General features: G+C 40.9%; 1 pseudogene; it reads left to right on the top strand.

Moving 5' to 3' along the window:
• The first annotated feature begins 21,059 nt into the window (after window positions 1–21,059).
• LOC116753463 lies at window positions 21,060–21,549 on the top strand (annotated as a pseudogene).
• The last annotated feature ends 287 nt before the right edge of the window (window positions 21,550–21,836 follow it).

Genomic DNA, 21,836 nt, shown 5'->3' with positions numbered 1-21,836 from the left:
ATCCCTGCCGCGGCACAGCCAGTTTAGCCAATCGAAGGCATCCATGGGGGCGGGGAGAGGGGAAAGCGACGGAAGGAGGGAAGGAGTTGGGTTGCGGAACTGGGGGGGCGGGGCTTTCCTAGTGGGCGGGAAAGTGGGGCGGAGGGAGCAGGAGAGGGAGGAGGAAGGCCGAAGGCAAGAGTCGGGGGCGGGCCTAGGGGTGTGGCTGGGCGCGGAGGAGCGATGGCGATCCGGTAGAGCGAGGTAAACCTCTGGAAAACATCTGGAATTTGAGGTGGCCCCACGCAATAGTTCCGAAGGTTCTGGATTGTAATGAATGAAGGTTTTTTTTTTTTTCTGAAAAAGTATTTTCAACTAACTTATGTTGAAAAAAATTAAATGTTATGCTCCACTTTGGGGTAGGAGGCACCAATGAATCGTACAAATCAATAGGACCCAGAAATTTTAACAAAGGTTATTAATAATTAAAAGAAGATGATAAACTATCCCAGCTAAATTTAGGTATCGCTTAAAAAAATTTTTTTTAAGTGTCATCAATTTCTTTTATCCTGTGAGACAGGTGTAAAGCAATGTAATCAATCCTCATCCAAGCAAGCACCTAGTCCTAAATACATCTCAGGACGGTCTGCTTAGTCCCCTATGTCTACCAGCCCAGTCCAGATGACCGTTATCTCTCCCCTGGATTACTGCAACAGCTTGTCGCTTGCCTCTTGGCCACACTGCAGGCAGCCTGATCTATAAAAACGCCCAAATCATATACCCTTGTGGGTTGAGAGTCATTAGTGTTTTTTTGTTAAAATAAATTTATTTATTTATGGCTGCGTTGGGTCTTGCTGCCCGCGGGATGCGCCTGGATAGCCATTCTTAAATTGGTTTGACTAGAGTCTAGACATATAGGTAGTTCTTAACCTTAAGAATAATTGAATAAAACCCCATCAGTCTCAGTGCCAGCAGCGCGGCAGAAAGTGATAGAAGGGTGGGAAACAAGGCTAGTGAGAAAACCCTTTCCTGTTCACTTAGCAGTATAATCTCAGTATCCCTGATCATTTAGAAACTCCGTTTACCCAATGAGATAATGCAGAAGTCAGCAAACTATGGCCCCAGAGCCAAATCCAGCCTGCTTTTGTGTGTGTGTGGTTTTTTGTTGTTGTTTTTAATAGTAATTTTTTACCAAAAAATTTTATTGAAATATAGTTGATTTACAATGTTGTGTTAGTTTCAGGTGTACAGCAAAGTGATTAAGTTACACATGTATATACAAATATATATATATTCGTTTTTTACATTCTCTTCCATTGTAAGTTATTACAAGATATTGACTATAGATAGTTCACCGCTTTGTTTTTGTATGGCCAGTGAGCTAAGAATGATTATTGTGTTAAAAAATTTTTTTAAATATTTTTAAGAAAAACATTTTGTGATATATGAAATTCACATTTCTGTGATAATAAACTAAGTTTTACTGGAACACATTTATGGCTGCTTTTGCTCTGTAAGGGCAGAGTTGAGTTTTACTACAGAGGCCCTGTGGCACACTAAGCTGGAGGATGCATTTACTATTGGATCCCTTATAGAAAGAGTTTACTGACCCCAGAGACAGTGCATGTAACACATCTACCACAGTGCACCAAGTACTCTATGTTAACTGTGGGTCCCATGATTACAGCTCTCACTGTGGATATATAGCAAATCCCCCAAATAATTCTATTTCCACTCTATGTTTTTATATTGTGTTAGACTAATAAAGCTGATGAGATGCAAAATGAATAAAATATAAAAACTTACTTTGGTAATAGTTAAATATTGAAGAGATACTATTTTTGTATATAATACACAATAATCCATTTTCATCAATTTACTATTTAAACACATAGTAATTCATACATAGCAATTTAAATAGATTATATATATTGATATCTCTTATCAGTACTATCTCTAACATCTCCCATGGAAATAAGATACCATCTGGGTTGAAAAAGAGTGAAATATTTGTTCCACTAGTTCAGAGTGCATCAGAAAACAAAACAGTTCTGCAGGGTTAATAAGGACCACACACCTAGCCTCCAGGGAGGCCTGAGATTCTGTGACTGTCCTCTTCCACAGAGAACACACTGGAGTGCTGAGGACTCTTCAGTCTGACAGCACAAAGAGACAGCTTGAGAAAATACTGAAAAGTCATGGTGAGATGTTTTTACTTAAAGTGTTTTGCTTCATTTGATAATTTGGAAAGACATTAGAAAACAGATTAGCACAATGAATGTAGCCAACATTTTACAGTAACTTTAAATGGACTACAGTCTATAAAAAATTTTCAAATCACTATTTTGAACACCTGAAACTAATATATCGATAATACTGTAAATCAACTATACCTCACTTTAAAAAAAAAGAAAACATCATTTGTAATTTCAGGTCAGCTTTTTCTCTTAATGTATCAGTGGACACATTGCTTTATAAACCACTTGAAATATACTTCAAATGAAATGAACTTCAGAGTACATTTGATGTCAGGATTAATCGTGTTAGTGCAGATAAAAGGGCACACGTAAGCCTTTCATAAATTTTAATCAGCAAAAAATGTAATAGGGCAATAAAATTATTGGCCCTAATCCACTAAGTTGCTGGAGGAAGGGACTTTTGAGAAAGGAGACCTATTCTGCATCCTAAGGGAACTGTGCTTCCTCGGTAATAATGACATTGTTTCCTTTGAGGCAAGACTTATACCACGGCAGCTTGTTTTCTTCCATTCTTCCATAATTAGAAAACTGGTGGAATATACATTAAAAGAAAAATACTGACCCAGCAGAATCTATTTTACAAAGTATAAAATATCTGAGAGCTTTTTTTGCGTTAATATTTCTCCTCTATAGCCTATATTTTCTCTAAAGTCTTGACTCAGCCTACATTATTGTTACTGATAGCTAGTCAGATCAAACAACAACAACAGCTCAAGTTTATTGTCTGTATGTCAGTTCTCAAGGGCATAATATACCAAAGCAATCAATGCTTGCAGTTTTCCCACCTGAGCCAACATATTCTGTATGTCAACCTAAAAATAAAAGATATTGAAGTAACATGTATGTAAACATCTACCCACAGTAGACGCTCAGTGGTTGACTCTGAATCCAGATCTATAGAAATAAGTGCCCTTTCAGAAATCCTTTGTAATCTCTGAGCATCAAGAATTTCCTGTGTACTTGGTGCAACCCTCGGTTTTGCCTCGCTGGGTCGCTGGTCTTCTATTATTGTAACACTGCACCAGAATGCGTCTGATGCTGCATCCTCGCTCCTTCTTTTTACCAGCTCTGTCAGAATTCAGATCAAAGCAGTCATTACAAAATGTTACTGCTCCTGTCCTCTGTCTTAGCCTTTAACAAGTTTAGAGTTGAAAAAGAGAATTGCAACTGTTATTAATGCAAGTTAGGAAACACATTCAAGGGTTTATCATCTGTTAAGAATAACACAAAAATTTATGTACGTTTAGAATTATTTCATGCTGCAAAATACATGACATTAGCAATTATGAAAAAGAACTTTCAATGTAAACATTTTTGTGTGGATTTGTGTATATTTAAAGAGTCATCGTAAGTACCCTCCTCTTTTTATAGAAATTCCAAAAATAAAACACTCACGCAAGCACTACTGAGATAAAGAATGAATATCTGGGCTTCCCTGGTAGCGCAGTGGTTGAGAGTCCGCCTGCCGATGCAGCGGACACGGGTTCGTGCCCCGGTCCGGGAAGATCCCACATGCCGCAGAGCGGCTGGGCCCGTGAGCCATGGCCGCTGAGTCTGTGTGTACGCAGCCTGTGCTTCGCAGCGGGAGAGGCCACAACAGTGAGAGGCCCGCGTACAGAAAAAAAAAAAAAAAAGAATGAATAACTGGAGTCCAGAATTTTTTTACCAGTAGACATATGATCAGTCAGATTCATCTGTTTGCCATTAGAATAGTAAGAGATCTGCTAACCATTTCAAATAATATGACCTAGATATACAAAGAAGCAAATGAAATTATATTTGATCATAGCTGGTACCTTTATAACACAACAATTGGTTTGTTATAGTATTAACAATGTGATCCTGAAAAGACAAAGAAGTAAAGCAGATGAAGTGCTAGATGCTCTCTGGATTTTATGTCTTTACTATTTCATTATCACTTTAAAATCTCTTTGTTCATTTGATATAGTTCTTGTGAGATATCACAACGAGTAAACGATGTCAGCATTTAATCAATTGGTGCCATAAAGGGGTACTATGCTGCCTTGGGTTGCTTTGGGGCAACTCATGGGCATCCCGCTGATCTAGGACAGTGCCAACACCATGTTATGGGACTGTTACACAGCCCAAGGAGCAACGGTGAATGGAGTCCAAAGTTCATGCTCCTGTATTGCTTCATTAGAACAATTGAAACCATTTTGGAATCAGAAGAATTTCATCTGCCATATGATAATAATGACTATAAATTACTGACCTCCTAATACATGCTATCATAGGAAACGTGCTTTATATATAATATTTTCCATGTAATCCACACAACATCCTCATGAGGGTTTTGCATAAGAGGCCCAGAGTGTCAGCAAGTTGCCCAATATCACACAGCTATTGAAAGAGTCAGGATTTGAAACTACCAAGCATGCTGTTCCTACTTCCTAAGATAGGTTTTCTTTCTACTTCCTCTACACTTTCAGTAAAGTTTTATTACATATATATATATATATATATATATATATATATAAATCAAAATGTACAAAAAGAGGGCTTCCCTGGTGGTGCAGTGGTTGAGAGTCCGCCTGCCGATGCAGGGGACACGGGTTCGTGCCCCGGTCCAGGAAGATCCCACATGCCGCGGAGCGGCTGGGCCTGTGATCCATGGCCTCTGAGCCTGCGCGTCCGGAGCCTGTGCTCTGCAACGGAAGAGACCGCAACAGTGAGAGGCCCACGTACCGCAAAAAAAAAAAAATGTGCAAAAGAAATGTCTCTCTCCTACCTGTGTCCCTAGCTGCCAATTTTCCTCTTCAGAGATGTTCTATGCTTCTACAAGTAATTATGTAAATATATCCCTCCCCCCGTTTTTCTGATATAAATGGTAATTCACATTACGCTAGTGGGTTTTAAAAAGCATTCTCCTTGGAAACTAATTTTAAGATGTTTACTTTTTAACATTTTTAGTTTTAAAATTTTAGTGGATAGTCTATACACTTGGCTAGAAACTGAAACAATACAGTAAGTCCTCTACATATGAACCCTCAACCTGCGAACTTTAAAAGATTCAGACATGCATTTGCATGTCCAATAGTTAGTTCACGTGTCTGGCATACACTGTCATGTGCGTGCATCTTCTACAAGTGGTTGTGCTTTTGTGTACTTTACTAGACAGTACTGTATATAGTACAGTAGTACAGTATCTTTATTTCAAGCCCAGGGTGTCCGGAAGCAAGGCTGAAAGCAACAGTGAAGTAGCTGGTACTGCTAAGAAGTGCCAGGAATTGGACATCCACAGAAAGGACAAAGAGTGACAATAGGAAAAAGAAATAACTGAAGAACTGAAGGATTCATGATGCAGGAAATGGCAAGGGGATTCTCTTTATTTGAGGAGGCACTGTTAGTTTTTGAGGCACAGGACCCAAACGTAGAATGGTACACGAAGGTTGCAACAGTCGTTCAGAATGCAATCCAGTGCTACCACGTCACCTACAACGAGAAAAAGAGCTATACCCAGACGTCACTGGATCGTTTTTTCAAGAGGGTAGATAGAATTGAATCCAGCAAGGAACCAGAACCTGTGCCATCAACGTCAGGCATGACTGAAAGTGCAGCTTGCCCTCTGTCCCCTATTGCTGACAATCCTTCAGCTCTACCATCCCCCACCTCCTCTCCCTCTTCCAGTCAGTAACTCTTCTTGCCTGCTCACTCGATGCCAGCCCCTGGATGCCAGCTGTTGTGCTGTACTACTGTACTTTTCAAAGTACTGTACTGTAAGATTAAAAATGCTTTCTTTATTTTTTGTGTTTGTTTTTTACATATTATTTGTGTGAAAAGTATTATAAACCTATTACAGTACAGTGCTATATAGCTGACTGTGTTAGTTGGGTACCTAGGCTAACTTTATTGGACTTAACGAACAAATTGGACTTATGAATGTGCTCTCAGAATGGAATTCATTTGTATGTAGGCAAGTTACTGTACAAAAGAGTGAAAAGCAAGTGTCTCTCCCTCCGGTCCTTGAAATTCTTCAATTCTTCCCACCAGACTGAACTACTTTCACCAGTTTTTTTATTTTATTAATTTTGGCTGCGTTGGGTCTTCGATGCTGTGCGTGGGCTTCTCTAGTTGCGGCGAGCGGGAGCTACTCTTCCTTGTGCTGCGCGCGCTTCTCGTTGCGGTGGCTAATCTTGTTGCGGAGCGCAGGCTCTAGGCGCACAGGCTTCAGTAGTTATGGCACAAGGGCTCAGTAGTTGTGTCTTGCGGGCTCTAGAGCACAGGCTCAGTAGTTGTGGTGCACGGGCTTAGTTGCTCCATGGCATATGGGATCTTCCCGGACCAGGGCTCGAACACGTGTCCCCTGCGTTGGCAGGCGGATTCTTAACCACTGCGCCCCCAGGGAAGCCCCCCAGTTCCTTCTGTAAGCTTCTAGAGATCATCTTTTCAAATAAAAGCATATATTTGTATCCTTTCCCCCACTATATTTTGTTTATTTAGATAAGCAGTAGCATATTGAACACATTGTCTTGCACCTGACTTCTTTCACTAAACCATAATATCTTGAAGATCATTCCGTGTTAGTTTGTATAATTCTATCTTTTAAATTTAAACATCAGACAGAATTCCATTACATGTATACACCATAATTTATTTCACCAGTTTTCTATACATGGACATTTACATTATTTCTAATCTTTTGCTAGTGTGAAGAATACTGCAATGACTATCCTCTTCTGTGTGCATATGTGAGAGAGCTTTTTATGCAGGATGAATTCTCAGAAGTGGAATTGTTGAGTCACAAGATATATGCATTTATTTCAATGGTCATTGCCAAATTACAGAGGTTGTACAATTTACATTCCTTCACTAACATGTTCGGAAGTACAGTTTTTCATCCAAACCTCACCAACACAGAACTTTATCAAACTTCTGTCAAGATGGAGTTTTTATAAAAGATGTTTCATTCATTCATTAGCTGTTTAGGTAGAGCTCCTGATTTTACTTATTGAATCTACTGATTCATGGTATACCAGACCCAGGAGTACATTCAGGGGACTCCAGACTGTGGATGACAAAAGAAAGGTGAACCTTTGGTCAGCTAATTTATTGGATACCTACTCTAAGCCAGGCACCGGGAATACAGGGAGAAGTGAGCCTGGGTTCTACTCAGGGACTATAACTGTTCCCACTTTTGGTGAAAATGGCTGCAAACATATTCTAGTTGCTACTTGGAGAATGGATCCCCAAAGTTCATTTAGGCTTAGACCTCCAAAGCTTGAGAAGTGGTGGGTGGTGGTTCTGCAATTTTTTCATTTGAAGTCTTTTATCTTCCCTTTGGCATATGAAAAAGGCAGTTGCAAACAAAAGAGAAGGCATTTGGCACACCTAATAGGTGGTACTCACATTTTAATTGCAGGGTGCTCTGTATCTCCAGCCAGGGAACAGTCTATAAGGTTTGTTTCATTTTGTTGGTAGGTGGGGAGAGGGTATTTCTTTTGTTCTTTTTTTGGGTGGTAGGGGAAGGATATCAAAGTTTTTTTTTTTAATATGAGAAACAGAGGAATTATTAATTATAAAATCATCAGCATTTGCAGATGATTCTAATAAATGCCATCTTCCAGCTCTAAACTGACTACACAAAAGGCTTTATTTTGTGGAAAATTATTTTAATCATTAGATATGTAAAATAATAAGCAGAATGTTTAGTTTTTAACAGATATCTGGTCAAAATGGATATCCTTCCCTGTTAGGGTATACTTGAGAATGCAACAGTTATAAATGCACCATATATTTATAATCTTTTTTAAATTGAAGTATAGTTGATTTACAATGTTGTGTTAGTTTCAGGTGTACAGCAAAGTGATTCATATATACATCTATCCATTCTTTTTCAGATTCTTTTCCTATATAGGTTATTGCAAAATACTGGGTATAGTTCCCTGTGCTATACAGTAGTTCCTTGTTGGTTATCTGTTTTATATATAGTAGTGTGTATATATTAATCTTAACTTCCTAATTATCCATCCCCCCACCCCACCCACCCTTTCCCCTTTGGTAACCATAAGTTTGTTTTCTATGTCTACAGGTCTATTTCTGTTTTGTAAATAAGTTCATTTGTATCTTTGTTTTTTTTTTTTTAGATTCCACATATAAACGATATCATATGATATTTGTCTTTCTCTGACTGGCTTACTTCACTTAATATGATAATTTCTAGGTCCATCCATGTTGCTGCAAATGAGAAAAGGCTATATTTAAACTTACCATTATGTTTGTTGATTTCGGATAAAAAAAAAATCAAAAAGTACCCATAATCCAGATGGAAACACCCAATCGTTGAAGAATTGGAGCATAAAATTAGGTCATAATTAGCCTATTATGCATAATCAGTACTATAAAAAATACTATGATTGGGCTTCCCTGGTGGCGCAGTGGTTGAGAGTCCGCCTGCCGATGCAGGGGACACGGGTTCGTGCCCCGGTCCGGGAAGATCCCACATGCCGCGGAACGGCTGGGCCCGTGAGCCATGGCCGCTGAGCCTGCGCGTCCGGAGCCTGTGCTCCGCAACGGGAGAGGCCACAACAGTGAGAGGCCCACATACCACAAAAAAAAAAACAACTATGATTTTTGAGTCCAGCCTTTCTTTCCCATCCCTCCTGTTACCTCATATAGCTTCTACAGAATCACATTACACTACTCTTGAGAGTAGTGAGATTACTCACCTTGGTTACCAACTGTCAGGCTTTGATAAATTTACACAGGGATTAAAAAGCTGCTGATTTTACTGTTTGTAGCAACAGTGCTGCTCCAAATCCAGGAGTATTTTTTGGGGACTGTAGACTCTGGGCAACAAAAGCAAGCAGAATAACTTACAAGCTGAACCTTTGTTTATTTCATGTTGTTCTGTCAGCTGTTAGAAGGATCCATGTCATTCCCACTGTGCCAGCTGGGCTATAGTAAGAAACAGAGACAGCAGTGCTCCCAGAACGTTTTTGGTGTCTATCCCCTGGGACATGTGAACAAGAAGATTCTGAAGGATTCAACATGATATCCCTTCTGGAAGGTTCTTGAGTAACACTTGACAGTAACAGTTTTAATTGTAATTGCTAGTTTGAAGCCTTATTTTTAAAACTTTACCTAAACTTGCTCTACTTCACATAGCTATCACTATGATTATATTTGCAACTATTAACTAATATTTATTGAGCTGTGTTTATTGCAAACTGCTGACCTTAAAGTTACAATAGGAATAAGGCAAAGAAAACCAGGAAAACAAACATAGTGCAGATAAGTATTGAAAGGGAACACAGAGACACAAAAATAGCTGTACGTGACTAGCAGAGTTATGTGTACGGTTATTTTTTTTTGTGTGTGATACTTGGGCCTCCTCATTGCGGAGCACAGGCTCTGGACGCGCAGGCCCAGCGGTCATGGCTCATGGGCCTAGCTGCTCCGCGGCATGTGGGATCTTCCCGGACCGGGGCATAAACCCGTGTCCCCTGCAACGGCAGGCGGACTCTCAACCACTGTGCCACCAGGGAAGCCCTGTGTACGTTTTTAAATGTTTTGTTTTGTGTCATAAATTTGTTGTAAACATTATTGGCTTTAACAACACATTTAAAACTTTACACTAGGAAAGTAGCTTTACAATCCTAAATTGGGGTTTTAATTTCCAGGGTAACATTTTGGTACGTATTATTTCAGGGTTTTTTCCTTTGCTTATACTATCTCTTTATCTCTATAAAGATATAGATATAATTTATAAATAATTACAATATTTTAATATATAATCATATATAGTTACACATAATTTTATTTATATAATTTGACATATATATTTAATAAAGTAACAGCATATTATGTAAGTTCACATTCTGTTCTGAAACATGCTTTTTTCACTTAATATATTTGGACAGGTTTCCACAATATTATATATAGATTTACATAATTTTAAAAAAATGATTGTTTTGGACTTCCCAGGTGGCGCAGTGGTTAAGAATCCGCCTGCCAATGCAGGGGACAGGAGTTTGAGCCCTGGTCTGGGAAGATCCTGCATGCCCCGGAGCAACTAAGCCCGTGCGCCACAACTACTGAGCCCACGTGCGCCTGGAGCCCTTGCTTGGCAACAAGAGAAGCCGCCGCAGTGAGAAGCCCATGCACTGCCGGAGTAGCCCCCACTCGCCGCAACTAGAGAGAGCCCGCGTGCAGCAATGAAGACCCAACGCAGCAAAAAATAAATTAATTACTTAATTTAAAAAAAATTTCACTGTAGGGATAGTTCGTTATTTATTTAAGCAACTGCCTATTGATCGACATTTCAATTATTTCTAATGTTCTGCTGTTATAAGTATTCATATAGGGCTTCCCTGGTGGCAGTGGTTGAGAGTCCGCCTGCTGATACAGGGGATACGGGTTCGTGCCCCAGTCCGGGAAGATCCCACATGCCGCAGAGCGGCTAGGCCCGCGAGCCATGGCCGCTGAGCCTGCGCGTCCGGAGCCTGTGCTCCGCAATGGGAGAGGCCACAACAGTGAGAGGCCCGCGTACTGAAAAAAAAAAAAAAATTCATATAGATTAAATGATAGTTTTATCTCCTGTTATAGATACTTTGGATGTCTGTGTCATCGCATATTTGCGAATACTGATTGATGTATACAAGTTTAAAATGTTTTTACGTTGACATTCACATTAAGACATCAATCATTTTCTTTATAATTTTTGTACTTAGTATCATGCATAGAAAGGTGGATAAGGACTTCCCTGGCAGTCCAGTGGTTAAGAAGCTGCACTTCCAACCCAGGGGGCATGGGTTCAGTCCCTGGCTGGGGATCTAAGATCCCGTATGCTGCATGGTGTGGGCAAAAATAAACAAATAAATAAATAAATAGAAAGATTTATTTTTTAAAAAAATGTGTATAGCTGCCAGGAACTGGGGTATTTTGTTGTCGTTTTATTTGTTTTTCAGAAAATCGAGCCCTCTGCTGAATTCTCCAATATGTACTTGGATGGCCCTGCTCATCATTTTTCATTTATATCAGGAAAACTGTTCAAAATCAAAGCAGGAAGGGGGAGCTGCTGCCCAGGACTCAGCCACCCTGCCCTGACTGTGCTCCGGCTGCTGGCAGCTGAGTTGATCTTCCGAGGCTCTGGCTGAACTCTATCTCCCGGCTAAATCCAAATTCTGACTGGCACACTGACGCACACTGCTTGGGGTCCTGCCTGGCCTGGCTCTCCCCACTCCAGCTTCCCTTGATTCTGCCTGTGCCCCTGGCTAGCCAGGCACAGCTGCACTCCCAGGGTGCCAACCTCATTGGTCTTCCTGAACTCTATACTTGCTCACTCCTTCCAAACTAGTCTCACACCCTTGGCTGCAACTTTTTAACTCTTGACCTGCCTTATTTGTTGTGTGGTCTCCAGCTCTGAAAGGCTAACAGAACAAATGCCAAATGAAACTCCTCTTCAAATAGTTCACAGTGTATGGAATTTGCAATGATGCATATTTGTTACTCAAGGAAAAAAAAAATCCATTAAGTAAGAAAAATCCAATTAGCCCTCTGAAGACAATGCCTCACACACACTTTCAGATATCTAAATTAAACCACAGCATACTCCTAATACCATCCACAAAGAGATCTGGGGCGGGAGGGGGGATGCCAAGGGAGAGAGGTGAGGAGGACATATTTATATGAAGGAAGTTAACTCTTACAATTAGCTATATTCTAATGAAAATAAACTGATTCGGAAGACCTAGAAGATGACACTACAGCATAATAATTTATAAAACAGTGTGGAATTTTCAGTAAACTTTAAAAAATACTCTTTCTTGAAGTTTATGAGAATTTATTGTCACAAGTTGTTTTCTTGCTCTAAGAATTCATTTTCTCATAAACTGTACAGAATATCTTGTAAAAAATAAACCTATGGAATAGTATTTCTAAAATGCAGTAATTCTTTTATCCTCTCTTTTGTCATTTATAACTCTTTCTTTGAATCTTTCAAAGAATTTCCAATTTTCTTTGTAGACTGACAAAAATAACTTCAAATAACCCTGGAATCTGTGTATAAGCATAGGATCATGGCATTTCTTTCTGAAAGAATTTGCCTATTACTTCTATTAAATTTTAAAGATGAGGGATAGCAAATGATAATCCTTCATTATTTTTCCACCTAACTCCAGCCCTTGTTTTCTTGCCTTTTCCTGACATGGGAATGTCAGAGCCTGGATTTCCCTTAATCATGTCTTTAGATTAGTTTTCTATTACTGCTGTAACAAGGTATCACAAAATTAATGGTGTAAAACAACACAAACTTATTCTCCTACACTTCTAAAAGTCGGAGGTCCAAAACTGAATCTTAGGGGGAATTAATCAAGGTATTCACAGGGCTGTGTTTCTTCTGGAGGCTCAAGGGGAGAACACATGCCTTGTTCTCAGCTTTAGAGGTTTCCTGCAACCCTTGGCTCGTGGTCCCACATCACTCTGTCTTCTGCTTCTGTCAACACATTCCCTTCTCTGTCTGACCCTCCTACCTCTGTTTTATGAGGACTCTTGTGATTATGTTGTGCTCACCCAGATAACCCAGGATAATCTCCCAGTATCGAGGTCCTGACCTTAATCACATCTGCAAAGTCTCTTTTGCATGCATAGGGTCCAGGGATTAGAACGTGGACATTTTGGGGGAGACCACTATTCCGTCCTAATCCAGTCACATACTTGAATCTACTTTATAATTTTGCCTGGATAACTCACTAATGGGAAAACACCATTAATATTTTTTGCTTTTAAAACTAAAGTATAAATGCAATAGCTATGTCCATAAAGAGAGCAGAAGAAGATATTAGGGCAAATACAGTTCTGTAATGATCTATTTCTGTAATTACACAACCATGTGTTCTCTCTGCCAGTTCCCTCCTTTCATACCTTGGTTCCATCCATTCTCATATCCCCCATGCCTGGTCTTTAACTAGGATCTTCTTTTGGGCATTAGGAACTCCCCATTCTAAGATCAAGAAGCTCCCCTACATCCTTGAACCCAGTTTCTCTTAAATATAGTTCATGACTAACTACGATTAAAGTTTGGTTTTCCACCAATACCACTGTCATCTCTAATGTAGGCCGCTTCCCATTGTGTTTCCCCAGTGCTCACAGGGGAAGGAGGAATTGGTATATTTTATTTACTTGCTACTTCCCTACTTTTTCTCCACCACTGCTCTCAATACCATATGTGTTTTGGAAGGAAGCCCAAGCCATTCACTTACACGTCCCTTCCCCTACCTTCTCTAATTATCTATGGAAATTCAGGATACTCTCCACTTTCCTTGATCATTTCAGGATTTCAGTCCTTCTGTCTACCCTATCTATTGCCATCAACCTCAACAGCTGCATACAAACTTTCCAACATTCTGACCTCACAATTCTTACTAGGATCAACATAATTCCTTAATCTTCACATGCCCCCTCTCCTTGCCAGCTGGGTCCAGTAACACTCACTCATTGATTCTGCCCTGACCTTCCATGGTCAAAGGCTTTGGGAAGCTCTGCATCGCCATTTGGAAAGCTCAAAAGAAAATAGACCTTCTTGCAGTTGAACTCTGACTTTATTTTTCATTTCTAGAAACTGGGCTTCGACTTGATGTCAAGAAGTTACCAAGGAATAAAATTGGTTTTCATCTTGCTCAATTTTGTTTAAGGCCTGTGACAGTCTCCTCTCCCCATAGGCCTCCAGGGGTCCTGACCTCTCTCCTCCCCCCAGTTCAAGGCTGTGGCAAACTTTCCTGGCACTTGAAACTGGCCTCTCTGTGTCATCTCAACTCTGAACATTACCTGCGTCTAGAATCCAGCGGCCACATCCATCCTGAGGCTGAGCAGTCACTTGGACCCTGGCTTTGATAGGTTCACGTATTTCCTAACTACTGTATTCTGCCTGCTTGGCTGGACATTCTTCCAGTACCAACAGCTGGGTCTTTATCCTCGGCACCTGTTCACCCAAGTAGACTGGTCCAGCTTCATTTCGGTCTACCCCACCAAGCTGCAATGAACTTTTCTGTCACCAGCTACGCAATGAGTTATAATAGCCCTCATGCTTTCTACCACTCTCTCACTGCTATCCAGTTGGGTTTTCCTTCTCCCTTTGTTCTCCAGTAGCTCACCCCACAGGCTCTCTGCTTTTTTCTTGCATTATTTCCTTCCCTCACCGCTCCAGGACATTCCAAACATTTTAGATCCTCTCATGTCTTGGTTTCTCTGCCACCTTCTCTCTGCCAATATTCCAAACTTGGTTAGTCCCTGGGGTCATCATTAGGACCATCTACAAAACTTCCAGTTCTCTTCCCTCTAGGTAACTGGTAGGGTCTTACTTCTCCAACCCCTCTGCTCTGGCCAATGAAATATAATCGTGAAAAGTCTCATTTCCAGGCAGAAGCTTTAAGAGAGAATGCTTCCTTTACCACATTCTCCTTCCCTTCGCCTCCATGATCTACAGCACACTGAGCGGCCCCAGTCGACTGACAATTGACACGTAGCAACAGAAGAAATAAATCTATGTTGTTTTAAGCATTTGAGATTAGGAGGTTGTTATTGTACCTAACCTAACCTATCCTGACAGATACTGATCTTCCCATCTGTTTTCTCCTCTCATCTTCCTGGTCTGTAGTGGACCTGGTTGTTTCACCTGACAGCATTCCTTGAAAACCACCCCTTCCTCAATTTGGGTTTATGTAATTCATGACTTCAGGGGTGAGTGTATGACTCAGACCCAGGCAGTCAAACTATCCCATCCCTTAGGCCCCAGCGATTAGTCCAGTGGTGGTCACATTACCCAAGTTGGGCCAACTGTAGTCTATATTAGGGTTTGGCTGGAAAATTGGGAGAGAAATGCTCTTTTTGTGGGTGCTTGCTAAAGCAGGTAGACTGTATTCTGGAGCTGGCAGTGGCTACTTAGGAAAGCAGAGCTAAACAATGGAGAAAAACATAGTTTTGATGACATTTTTTGAGGCTCTGGATTTAGCCATGTCATAAATCATTATGCTCTTTAGATGTTCCTGTTATGTAAGCCAATAAATTTCCTTTTTTCCTTTAATCTATTTTGAATTGAGATTTTTGTCGCTTGCAACTGAAAAAGTGCTGATTAAAACAGCTGCAAAGCATTAAGGGAAACATCAGGAAACCATACAATTTTCCTTTATACTTTTACCCTAGAGAATATCAACTGAATTCTCACTGGGATCAGCAATCCTTTTGCTCAGCTTTATTTACTTCCTAGTGTACTCCTCATGGTGCATATTCCAAACATTCTCTATTCTCCGTAATTCCTTTCCCACTCCCTAAGATGAGCTAGCCTTTCACTTCTCTGAAACGAAATTCATCTCTCTTGAGTGTCCTCCACTTTAACCCTATTCCTAGATAGATTTTCATCTATCCATCTCTTTCCAAACTTAACTGTATCACTTGTTCCTCCGCTGGTGGCTTTTGTGTCCTGGTTTTCCTCTTAGATATAAGAGACTCCTTATATCTATATCTTATATCTATCAGATCTTATATCTTATATCTATCAGATATAAGATCACTCCTGGGTCTCCACTTCTTTCCACTGCAGCCTGGGAACAGCTGTTCACAGCCTCTACCTGTCTTTTCTTCCACTGCAGATTCCTGGTATCTATTCCTTTGGCTTTATCTGTCACCCACAGGCAAATAGCTCTCAAGTCTATACATTCCAGTGTTTGCCTGCTAGACTTTTGCATTCACATGCCCCAGTTGGAAATGTACCTCAAACACAACTTGTCCAAAAGTGAAATTATTCTACTCAATTCAAACTCTGAGCTATTCTGGGCAATCTCAGCTTCTCTCCTCTGTACCCTCAGATCCAATTAGTTACTGTGTCTTATCAATACCACCCTATGATACCTCTCTAAACTATACCCTCCTTACTATAAACACAGCTACTAGTTCTGGCTTTTATTATCTGCTTTGCAGACTTGTGCAATCATTGCCACAGTTTCCCTAGGATGATCAAACTCCAGCCGGCCCAAAACAAAATGAAGTAAAAAGATACAAAATGAAGTAAGTTTTCAGTTGCTACCTCTTGTCCAGGCACATACATCAGCTCAGGACTCTCTGTTGAATGTTTGTTAGAGACCTGTTAGTTTCACAAGCCAGATCTCAATATTTCATATCCACAGTGATATCCTCAGCATACTTGGGAATAGTACATCTTATGCTCAGGGGTCATTGCTGCAAAATTCTTTTGTAGTCCTCATGGCCCCACTGAAAATTTCAAACATGCTATTGCAAAAGTTTCCAGAACCCATGCAATATCATTGTTTTGTTAGAGAGTGTTCGCCTGGCCTTGTCCCAGACTCTTTGACCTTTTTGTTCCACTACTATCCTGAACAGCCTTTTATAACAGGGCCTTACAATACACTGTTTTATAAAAGTCTCAACTATAGGTGTATAAACCTGTAAGAATCGCTCTAACAGCGATAACCTACCCAGCCTCCTGCCTCTCCCCTTTTTAGCTCATTCTCTTCAGAAAATCGTTCCAGTTCCTTTCTTGAAGCACAGCATGGATCACTCTTTAAAAAATTCAGTTGCTCACACTAACTACATAATCCAACCCCAACTCCTTTGCCTGGTGTCCTCGTCCATTTGGGCTGTTATAACAAAATACCGTCAACAGAGTAGCTTATACAGTTGACCCTTGAGCAATGCAGGGATTAGGGGCACCCACCCTCTGTGCATTTGAAAATCCGAGTATAATTCATAGCTGGTCCTCCCTATACACAGTTCATCCGTATATGTGGTTCTGCACCTGGGATTCAACCAACCGGGGATGGTGTAACACTGCAGTATTTACTATTGAAAAAAATACACATGTAGGTGGATCCATGCAGTTCAAAGCCGTATTGTTCAAGGGTCAACTGTAAACAACAGAAATGTATTTCTCATGGTTTTGGAGGCAGAGGAATCCAAGATCAAGACGTCAGCCTCTCTCCTTGGTTTGTAGATGACTACCTTCTATCTCTGTCTTCACATGGTCCTTCCTCTGTGTGCACCCATGTCTGTGTCCAAATTTTCTCTTCTTATAAGGACATCAATCATATTAGATTAGGACCAATGAGTCTTAAAGACCTCATTTTAACTTAATTACCCCCTTAATGAGCACTTGTCAATATTTTCATTTTTGAAAAGCAGATTTGACTTAGATATGCAGAGATAGGGGATGCTGTAAGGACACAGTATTATGAACAAAGTCCAGGAACCTGGCAAGGAAACCTCAGGGAATGACAAGTGGACAGTTTGGCTGGCTAGAGAATCAGGTGTGGGAAATGAGGATGGATAAGTGTTGTCATGGGCTGAATTGGGTCCTCCAAAATTTGTATGTTGAAGTCCTAATCTCCAGGATCTCAGAATGTAACTTTATCTGGAGATACATTCTTTAAAGAGGTAATTAAGTTAAAATGAGGTCTTTAAGGGGCACCCTAATCCTAATTCTAACTATCTTTTATAAACTCTGTGCAAACACTGAATTAGCCAATATACTGAACCATTTCTTCTAGGGGAAGTACAGGATTAGGTTCCTGCGAGCCTCTGATCACAACATTTTTTTCAATGAACCGGTGAACACATAACTTTGTTTTATGTGTGTTTCTGTTTAAAGACACCTTATTTAATATACACTGTTGATTCATTAACATTAAACTAACAGCCAACTGCACCATAACTCATGCCTGAACAAAGCCTAACTAACATCTGTATTTTTTCTGTAAGGCACATCACAGCCTTCTTGTGCTTAGGAACACTGGGACAGCACTTCAGCACTACGCTGGGGAGTCATTTTAAATAGCAAAACCACCAAGAAAAAGCACATAGATGCAAAAGCATGGCACTAAATAGACCATAAAAAGTTTACTGGTTTACAGTATGAACTCAGCTGGGAACGCACGTCTTGAGCAACTCAAATTTTTGGTTGCACTGCACATGTTTGTGAATGACTGCACAAGTGCTGCAAGTATTGATTTTGGAGTTAGGGATAAATTCTAACAAGTAGATGAATTCGCAAACACAGACTCTGTAAGTAATGAGGATCAACTATACTATTAATCCCATTTTATAGATAAGGAAACTAAGACTCAACGCAGTTAAGGTCTTTCACAAGGTCACTGCTTGTGAAGTTGGCACAGCCAGGATTCAAACTCCACTTTGTAAAAGAGGGAGATTTTTTCTTCACCTGCACTGAGTCAGAGTTGAGGAAATCAGTCAAGAACACTAATACAGAGGCTGCAAATAGCGAACAGCCTTTGCAAAATCTTGCCAATTACATGAAGCATGATTTCTGGGAATGGCATCAAGATATTAGTGAATAGCAGTCTCACACTTTAAACAAAGAGAATTGTTCTTAGAAGTACAGTAGTAATATATTTATCTGAGGGCCCTACAGCCCAAGTGACCAAAATCCACAGCTTTTGTTTCTTCAGAGTTCATGTTGTCATCTTCTCAATACAATTCTGTTTGGAGAAAAAAAAAAAAAGTGCATTCACACCCAGGCATTACATAGTATACAAAAGCATAATCAGGGACATATTATAATACGGCAATTCAAGGAATTAGTTGTCAAGTCTGTAAAGGGGCCTTCATGCACCAAAAGCATAGTCTATCACGATAAGCCATGTTTTAAAAAAGAATTAATTCATCCAAAACGATGTACTGAGCTGCCACTGTGTACTGGGTGTTATGTTCAGTACTCAACATCAGAGTGAATATGAAATAGTTCCTGCCCTGGCCATAGTCACAGAATAGTGCCTGAGGCAGGTGTAATTGGGTGTGCCTGTGTGTGTGTTCCTTGGCGGTTTCACTCTGTTTTCCCCCCTCCCATACTTAATGCATCTGTACATTTGCACAGCTGCTGAGAGCCTCCGAGGAAGACTCAAACCTTAGGATTGAGATATGTATAACATATCAGCTGACCTGGGAATGTCGGAAGCCAAATTACAAAGCAATTTCAAGACCCATGAGAGAGAATTCACCTGAGGCAAGGAGTCAGGAGTGATAAGGAGGGCAGCAAGAGGTTCCGGGAGTCCCAGAGCAGTGGTGGCTTGGGGCACTGTAGGAGAGCTTTTTCTTGCACCTGTCTTCACTGAGCCACCACCCGGACACCACCACGTGTTCCTGTTTTTCTTCCCATCCCTCTGACCTCTGCTTTGTGGAACCCACCTCCTCTCTCTAGCTTCTAAATAAGACTGTCCTAGGAGTCCATCCTCAAATCTCTTTTCTCTTGTATCTCTTCTCACTCCCTAAGTGATCTTCTCCAATCTCAGGTTTTTAAATTCAGTCAAGGACCCAACAAGAAACAGATGGCACAGTCAAATTACAGTAATTCAAGCAGGGCTCACTAAAGGGACTATTTGTAAAAGTGTAAGGACAGCAGTACTCTCAGGCTAATAAGGGGAGGAGCTGTTTCCACCCAAGGACAAGGAGGGGTTAAGGGACAGAGCAGTTACTGCATCTGGAGAGACAGCTGTGTGGAAGCCTGCCTGACAGGAGCTGTAAATTTTCAGAGAGGCTCAGGCAGCTGAGGAGAACTGCAGGGAGGGAGTTGGAGAATAAGCTATCCCACCTTGCTCTCCTCTCTTCTGATCTGCTGCCGGCGGGCTGAATCTGCTGGAAACCAGATTGGAGTCCACTGACTTAATCCCTATGGATTAGTCTATATGGAGGCAGGGAGCAGAGTGGAGAGAGAATCTGGAAGGCCTGCAGAGATATCCAGCATGTTCTCATACGTGGAAGAGTCACATGTATAGCTCCAATGCTAAGTTGAATCACAATAGCCTGCTCGAACATCTCCACCCGAATTGTCATTCGAGTGTCCCATGCCCAGATCTGGTCCTTGCCTATCCTGTTCCTTCCCCACACCCCCCGCCAGTTTTACCACCATTCACTTGATTGCTTAGACCCAAACCTAGCTTTCATGCCTGAATCATTTACTTCTCTTACATCCAATCCATGAGCAAGTATGTCAGTTCCACTTTTTTTTTTTTTTTCAAGAGACATCAATGGTTTAATGGATAGGGTTCAGCTCCACTTTTAACTAGTGTCCAGGGAATTCCTGGCAGTCCAGTGGTTAGGACTCGGAGCTCTCACTGCCAAGGGCCCAGGTTCAATCCCTGGTCAGGGAACTAAGATCCCACATCCCACAAGACATGTGGTGCAGCCAAAAACAAAAGCTAGTGTCCAGAATCTGGATACTTCTCATCACCTCCACAGCTCCCACTCTAATCCATACCCACATATCTCTTGCTTGTATGACTGCAATACACTACCACCTGGTGTCCCCACCCCTGCTCTTGTTCCCACTATGGTTGATTCTACTTTGGGCCACGTTAGGTCTACACAGCAGCCAGAGTGATCTTTCTCTAGTTACTCTCTAACTCCTTAACCTGTTTAAATTTTCTCCCCAACCATGTCTACTTAAATGCCTGTTATATGTTTATTCATTTATTTGTTTATTGTCATTTTCTCCATTAAAGTGTAGGTGTTATGAAGGCAGGGATCTTCTTGTCTACTGAGTAGTCCCCTCAGTTGAATAGACTTTCTTGAATGAAAAAATAAATAATACCTCTGCAAAAGACGCTGTTAAGAGAATGAGAAAACAAGCCACAGATGGGAAGACAATGTTTGCAAAAGACATCTCTGATAAAAGACTGTTATCCAAAATATACAAAGAACCTTTAGAGTTCAACAATAAAAAAAAAAAAACTTGATTAAGGAATGGGCAAAAGTCCTGAACAGACACCTCACCAAAGAAGATGCACAGATACTCTTCCCATTCTCCACCAAGACTCAGGATCAGAGTGAAAAGGAGAGCCTATGCGGGAACTTTGCATGTGTAAGCTTTGCCTCAACATCTGTGTGGGGCAGAGTGGAGACTGACTGAGCCGGGCAGCCTCAGGGCTGGAGCGGCTCACCAGCTGGACCTCTGTGTTCTCCAAAGCTAGATACACCATCAGGTCCTTTGGCATCAGGAGAAATGAAAAGATTGCCATCCATTGTGAGGCCAAGGCAGAAGAAATCCTGGAGAGAAGTCTAAAGGCATGAAGTATGAGTTAAGAAAGAAAGAATTGCTCAGATACTGGAAACTTTGGTTTTGGGATCCAGATACACATCAATCTGGGGATCAAATGTGACCCAAGCACTGGTATCTATGGTCTGGACTTCTGTGTGGTGTTGGGTAGGCCAGGTTTCAGCATCACAGAAGTGAAGAACAGGTTGCATTGAGGCCAAACACAGAATCAGCAAATAGGAGGCCATGTGCTGGTTCTAGCAGAAGTATGATGGGATCATCCTTCCTGGCAAATAAATTCCCGTTTCTATCCAAAGGCCAATAAAGTACACCTGAAACTAATTTAATATAAAATGTCAAATATATATCAATGAAAAAAATTTAAGTAAAACAGAAGCCAATAAAATGTTTTCAGTAAAAAAGAAGGGATATGCAGATGGCAAATAAGCATAGGAAAAGATGGATGCTCAACATCATAGATCATTAGGGAATTGGAAATTAAAATGAGATATCACGGGCTTCCCTGGTGGCGCAGTGGTTGAGAGTCCACCTGCCGATGCAGGGGACACGGGTTCGTGCCCCGG

This window comes from Phocoena sinus, chromosome 4, assembly GCF_008692025.1.
Source record: "Phocoena sinus isolate mPhoSin1 chromosome 4, mPhoSin1.pri, whole genome shotgun sequence".
Lineage (NCBI taxonomy): Eukaryota > Metazoa > Chordata > Mammalia > Artiodactyla > Phocoenidae > Phocoena > Phocoena sinus.
Note: the sequence above shows the minus strand (reverse complement) of the source record. Positions and strands in the feature narration are given on the sequence as shown.